Here is a 7413-nt window from a genome sequence, read left to right as displayed (position 1 = left end):
GCCACCCATTGTAGCAATAAGGCCCGCTGTGGAAAATGCGGGGAGAATCATCTAGATGATTCGTGCAGTAGGCAAGCCGAAAAGTGTCCTTACTGTGCGGAGAGTCTGCATGATATCTCGGCATGTCCCGCGTACAAACTACGCGGGGATAAACTAAAACGTTCCCTTGCGGGACGATCCAAACATTCTTTCGCAGAAATGTTAAAGAATGCTACGCCACCATCCTCAGCAAACATCTATACTCACTTGCCTCCTGACGAGGGCGAGGCTGGTAACCCACAAGAGGGAACATCTACTAGGGTGCCTAGAATTTATAGGAAGAGGAGGAACATTTCCTCTCGTAAAGTTCCTTGTAAAGGCCAGAAGGTGTCCCTTGACGGGGCTCCGAAAGTCACATCTATTGGAAGTGTTGCAACCAAACCGAAGCAATTAGCTCCTGGTCTCGGAGGATTAAGCTCAGAGAAGGAGTTCCCAGCACTTCCAGGAACATCAAAAATCCCAAGTGTTCCTCTGTTTCAGTTCGAGAGTAATCACAGTACAGGAATTATAAAACTCTCGGACATAGTGGACTGGATAATAAAAACTTTCAATATTACTGATCCTATTAAAAGTCTTATGTTAGCTTTTCTCCCTACAGTGAGAACATTTTTGAAGCAGTTGACTGCTAAATGGCCCCTCCTCTCAGCGATTGTATCCTTCGATGGCTAACTCATCGAACGAGGTCACGGATTTGATCACTGTTCTACAGTGGAATTGCAGAAGTATCATCCCGAAAATCGATTCCTTCAAAATTTTAATAAATAATTTGAGTTGTGATGCATTTGCATTATGTGAAATTTGGTTAACTTCCGACATAGATCTCAACTTCCACGACTTTAATATTATTCGCCTGGATCGAGACACCCCCTATGGAGGAGTGCTTTTGGGGATCAAAAAGTGCTATTCCTTCTACAGAATTAACCTTCCCTCGATAACAGGTATTGAAGTTGTCGCTTGTCAAGTAACAACCAAAGGCAAAAGCCTTTGCATAGCTTCCATATATATTCCCCCCAACACCGCGGTTGGGCACCGACGGCTACAAGACATCTTAGAATCTCTGCCTGCACCGCGACTAGTTTTAGGAGACTTTAACTCTCACGGTACAGCATGGGGTTGCCTCTATGATGATAACCGGTCTTCCTTAATTCAGGATCTTTGCGATAACTTCAATTTGACAATTTTAAACACGGGTGAAATGACACGGATTCCTGCTCCTCCAGCGCGCCCGAGCGCCTTAGACTTGTCCCTTTGCTCAACATCGCTGCGGTTAAATTGCACGTGGAAGGTAATTCCTGATCTCCACGGCAGCGACCATCTGCCGATTGTAGTCTCAATCAATAACGGTTCAAGGCCATTGAAATCAATCAATATTTCGTATGACCTCACACGAAATATCGATTGGAAGAGCTATGCTGCCGCGACATCCGACAACATCGAATCTACCCAAGAACTTCCTCCGGAGGAAGAGTACAGCTTTTTGACTGGCTTGATTCTCGACAGCGCGAATGAAGCTCAGACTAAGCCAGTACCCGGCGCGAACATACAAAAACGCTCTCCTAATCCGTGGTGGGACAAAGAGTGCTCAGACGTGTACGCGGAGAAGGCCGCCGCGTTTAAGACCTTCCGAGACGACGGGTTACCCGCTAGCTATCGACAATATGCGACGTTAGAAACGCGAATGAAGAGTTTGATGAAAGCCAAGAAACGTAGTTACTGGCGCCGGTTCGTTGACGGACTAACGAGAGAAACATCGATGAGCACTCTTTGGGGCACGGCCCGGCGTTTGCGAAACCGAAACAGTACTAACGAGAGTGCAGAATATTCAAACCGTTGGATATTCGATTTCGCCAAGAAGGTTTGTCCGGATTCCGCCCCGGCACAGAAGATTTACCGCGCCGCGTCTCCTCACGATAGCGCGAACGAAACACCTTTTTCGATGGTGGAGTTCTCACTTGCTCTCTTGTCGTGTAACAATAAAGCTCCGGGGCCAGACAGAATCAAATTCAACTTGTTGAAGAATCTGCCTGACTCTGCCAAGAGACGCTTGTTGAACTTATTTAATAAGTTTCTCGAGGCTAACATTGTCCCACCCGATTGGAGACAAGTGAAGGTCATCGCCATCCAAAAACCAGGAAAACCAGCCTCCGACCACAATTCGTACCGTCCGATCGCAATGCTATCCTGTATCCGGAAGTTGTTCGAGAAAATGATCCTATCCCGCCTCGACAATTGGGTCGAAACAAATGGCTTACTGTCAGATACACAATTTGGCTTTCGCAAAGGCAAAGGGACGAACGATTGTCTTGCGTTGCTCTCAACTGAAATTCAAATGGCCTATGCTAGCAAAGAGCAGATGGCATCAGTGTTCCTAGATATAAAGGGGGCTTTTGATTCAGTTTCGATCAACATTCTTTCAGAGAAGCTGCATCAGCATGGTCTTTCAGCGACTTTAAACAACTTTTTACTAAACTTGTTGTCGGAAAAGCACATGCATTTTTCGCATGGTGACTTATCGACATCACGATTTAGCTACATGGGCCTTCCCCAGGGCTCATGTCTAAGCCCCCTGTTATACAATTTCTACGTCAACGACATTGATGAATGTCTTGACAATTCCTGCACGTTAAGGCAACTTGCAGACGATGGCGTGGTGTCTGTTACGGGTCCCAAAGCTGTCGATCTACAAGGACCATTACTGAATACCTTGGACAATTTGTCTGCTTGGGCTATTAAGCTGGGTATTGAATTCTCCACGGAGAAAACTGAGCTAGTTGTATTTTCAAGGAAGCGAGAACCAGCACAACTACAGCTCCTATTAATGGGTCAAACTATCACTCAGGTCTTCACAGTAAAATATCTAGGGGTCTGGTTCGACTCGAAAGGTACTTGGGGATGCCATGTTCGGTATCTGAAACAGAAATGCCAGCAAAGGATCAACTTTCTTCGTACAATAACCGGAACATGGTGGGGTGCCCACCCAGGAGACCTAATTAGGTTGTATCAAACAACGATACTGTCGGTAATGGAATACGGATGCTTCTGCTTTCGCTCCGCCGCGAACATACATTTCATCAAACTCGAAAGAATTCAGTATCGTTGTTTGCGTATCGCCTTAGGGTGCATGCAGTCGACCCATACGATGAGTCTCGAAGTGCTGTCGGGCGTTCTCCCGTTGAAAAATCGATTTTGGGAACTCTCATATCGATTGCTCATTCGATGCGATATCACCCGGTCGTGATTGAAAATTTCGAAAGGCTTGTTGAGCTCAATTCTCAGACCCGTTTCATGTCCTTGTACTTTGACTACATGGCGCAGAATATTAACCCTTCTTCTTACAATCCCAACCGTGTGCATTTCATAAATACTTCTGAATCTACTGTTTTCTTCCACATCCATGAAAGACGAGATTAGTGGAATTCCGGACCACATACGCCCACAAGTGGTTCCAAACATTTTTTATAACAAATTCCGAGAAGTCGACTGTTCTAAGATGTTCTATACTGACGGATCAAACCTCGAAGGATCCACTGGCTTCGGTATTTTCAATCAAAAGTTCACCGCCTCCTACAAACTCAGTGACCCTGCTTCAGTTTACGCCGCAGAACTAGCTGCCATTCAGTATACCCTTGGAGTCATTGAAACATTACCCGCAGGCCATTACTTCATCGTTTCGGATAGCCTCAGTTCTATTGACGCTATTCGCTCGATGAAACATGGAAAGCACTCCTCGTATTTTTGGGGAAAATACGGGAGCTACTGAGTGCTTTATCTGACAACTCTTTCCAGATTACCTTGGTATGGGTCCCTTCTCATTGCTCCATTCCGGGCAATGAGAAGGCAGACTCCTTAGCTAAGGTGGGTGCCTTAGAAGGAGACGTTTACGAAAGACCAATTTGCTTCAGCGAATTTTTCAGTATTACTCATCAGAGAACCCTCGAAAGTTGGTAAACTTCGTGGAGCAGTGGAGAGCTGGGAAGGTGGCTACATTCGATAATCCCTAAAGTATCGACGAAACCTTGGTTCAAGGGGATGGATGTGGGTCGTGACTTCATTCGTGTGATGTCCCGACTCATGGCAAACCATTACACGCTGGATGCACATCTCCGGCGTATTGGGCTCGTGGATAGTGGTATCTGCGCTTGTGGCGACGGCTATCACGACATCGAGCACATTGTCTGGGCGTGCACCGAGTACTGTTCCGCTAGGTCTCGGCTAATGGATACCCTGTGTGCCCGAGGAAGACCAACCAACGTCCCGGTTCGAGATGTACTGGCAAGCCGCGATGTCCTCTATATGTCCCTTACATACACCTTTGTGAAAACCATCAATATACAAGTCTAACTGCCCCTTCTTATTTTCCTTATCATTCTCAGAACCCTCTTCCACCTGTATCAAAGCATCTGTATCGAATGAGCCAACAAACACGGGACCTACGGCACGAACATAACACGCTAAACTCGAAATGTAGCCGATCCACATCTGAGCCGTACTACGAAATCGTCTGGAAAACCCCCTGCCATCTTGAGGAAGACCACCCGGCGTCCCAGTACATGATTCCCCTGATGAAGGCCACCCGAGTTTGTAATCCATCCGTTGATCTCACGATGCCTGAAACTGAAATAATTTTCTCTCCCTGTCATCTTTGTCTACCCTCCCTCCCCTGACTCTTATACCCAGAAGTAACACCACTACCCCCCCCCCCCCAATTTCATCACGAAGCATTTAGCTCTTCTTGTCTCTTCTAGTTTTAACTATTATATTATATAATCTCGTTGAAAATGCCCAACTTTACTACCCACACAAATAACTATAATTACGAATCTTTACAAAATTCAATCATGCCCTCTAGTTATTCCTAGTTTTAAGTTAGTCGTAAAAAATTGTCCCCCTTAGTTAAACATTATTTGCTCCAATACTCTCACTGATAAAATTGTCAAACCATATTGCCACAAAAGCTAAATGACCCCCCTAATCTTACGAAAATAATATTATCCCCTTGTGTAGATATATAAGATAGCTATAAAATCGCATTAGTTTCATTTTAAAAAAATCAATATGTAATCCCCTAGTTTTAAGCAATTTAAAATGTAAAACAAAACAAAATTGGCACCTTTAAGCTAACGCAACGTGCCTTATCAAATAAACGATTTGAATAAAAAAAAATTAAAAATGTCTTACTCCACTATCTGGGGCTGGGTGTCATTCAAAATTTTGAAAATATCCTATGTAACGAAACTATGTAAGGTTTGTACGGTTATAACTTCGCAATTAGTTGATGGATTTCAATCATTTATACACCAATCGATTCAGAAACACCTGACTAATATAATTGCTAATTAGATTGATATACTATATAAATATTCTGTTGAAAATCGGTTGAATCAAAATTGACAAATTTCACGAAAAAAGGGGAAATGTGCATACACGAGGCGGCTATTCCGAGCAGAGCCGTCAAAAAAGAGCATTTAAGAGGTCAATCAAACAAAACAAAAGTTATAAATATATGTGCTGAATTTCCTTTTTGCCTTATCATTCGATACTTGATGGTCGACGAGTAGTGTACGGACGTACGTACCTAAACGATTCTCATAAACAAACTGCCAATAACTGCCGCTGTACTGTACGGAACAAACAGATTTTTGCGTGATTTGTTGCGAAATAATCACAACAATTGTGTAGTAGATTCTGTAGAGAATAGGATTACCGTAAGTTTTGATAGAAATGATTTTGAAAGCGCATTAATTAGCCGTGCTTTGATTGGTGGTTTACTTGTTAGCACCGCCTTTTTGACGATGAACCACATCTGAGATACGTAAAGTGAATTGTCTGAGGGAAAATGTTTTCAGTTTGCATTTGATCATTGTTGAAATCGGTTCGTTTATCGCCGGCGACCCGCTTCGTTAGTTCCTGGAAGGAACGCTCCCCGTTAGCAGCAACAAACAAAGGCACTCTCAAAATTGCCTCCATCACTAGACGTGTACAGAAGTCGCATTGTTATTGGCAAGGAAACGGTGAAATAATATTAACAACAAACGGTCCTTATTAGGACCACAAAATCGTTCTCAGAAGAATTACAAATGAAATTTCCATTTCGTGGTAAATAACTTCTCTCTTATCGGGTTAGTTATCTTCTACAATGATATCCGAAAAATGCGCGATAAAACAAATAAACTGACCAATTGGATGGAAGCAAGAAAATACCTACAAAAATTTGAATCAGAAAAGTGACATCGACGGAAAAATGCTTCGATCGTTTCTTTGGCAACTGAAGTTGCCGATTTGTTTTCCAACGCCAATTTTTTGTGCGGTGCTGTACGGAACAAACAGATTTTTGCGCGATTTTTTTGGGAAATAAATGGTGTGTAGATTTCGTAAAGGATACGAATAATATGGCTGGCTCACAAAAATGGTCGCATTTTTAATATCATCGTGGTCGTGTATTGTACACAACCCTTTAATTTTTTTTTGCTAGCAGTGTAGAGGCAAAACTGTTTTTTTCGTTTTTTTAGGATTATCAAGCTGATACCAGCTGTAAATAGTAACAATGATCGCTATTGAAAAAATCCGGTCGAAATCGGTGGTGTAAAACGGTAGTTATTGTAAAAAAAACGTAAGGGCGATACTTCAATCAACGTCGTTGCTTCAATGCTGATAGGTGGGACCGAAAAAGTAAACAATCGCTAAAGGGGCGATACTGTCATTATTAATTTAATAATTTCAAATACTTTATGAAGTTTTGGGTTTCGATCACTGAATCATGCAATCTAGTATATAAAAAACATAATAGTTCTTAAATAGGAAATAAAACCAAGTCTGGAAATATTCACTGTTGATTTTCTTTGAATGGTGTCACTGCTAGTATCGCCCTTTTCTAGAAAAAAACGTTGATTTCTTAGTTTTCAGTCGCGTTAGAAATTTGAGTAAAGTATAAACTTCAAATCGATTTAAAAAAAAAATTCGATATTTTTGGCTCAGTGCAATATATAACCCCTTTAGGAAAATTCAGTTTTTCCACCACAATGCATTGATTGAGGAATTTAGATATTTTATTAACAGAGCATTAGCAATAATTCGTTTGTATGTCTATTTTATGGGCCATTTTTTCGCATTTTGTTAGGTGGATTAAAAGCGTTTTTATTTTCACTTATTGTAAAAAAAAGACCCACGGCTCAGTTGTGCTAACGCATTGAGCCGTTACAAAAAATCTTTAGATTAAAAAAAAAGAAGATCGTCACTTATGTGCAAATGAGCGTACGTGGCTACTTGGACCCCCTATTCCACCAAACACCGTTCAGCGGCTTGCGGATACGCAGACGATTGCACACGCCACAGAAAAGAAAATGCATGATGCGCCAATCGACCTCTGTGTTTAAC

The sequence above is a fragment of the Topomyia yanbarensis genome, chromosome 3 (genome assembly GCF_030247195.1).
Source record: "Topomyia yanbarensis strain Yona2022 chromosome 3, ASM3024719v1, whole genome shotgun sequence".
Lineage (NCBI taxonomy): Eukaryota > Metazoa > Arthropoda > Insecta > Diptera > Culicidae > Topomyia > Topomyia yanbarensis.
The sequence above is the reverse complement of the archived record's forward strand: the minus strand, read 5'-3'. Positions refer to the sequence as shown.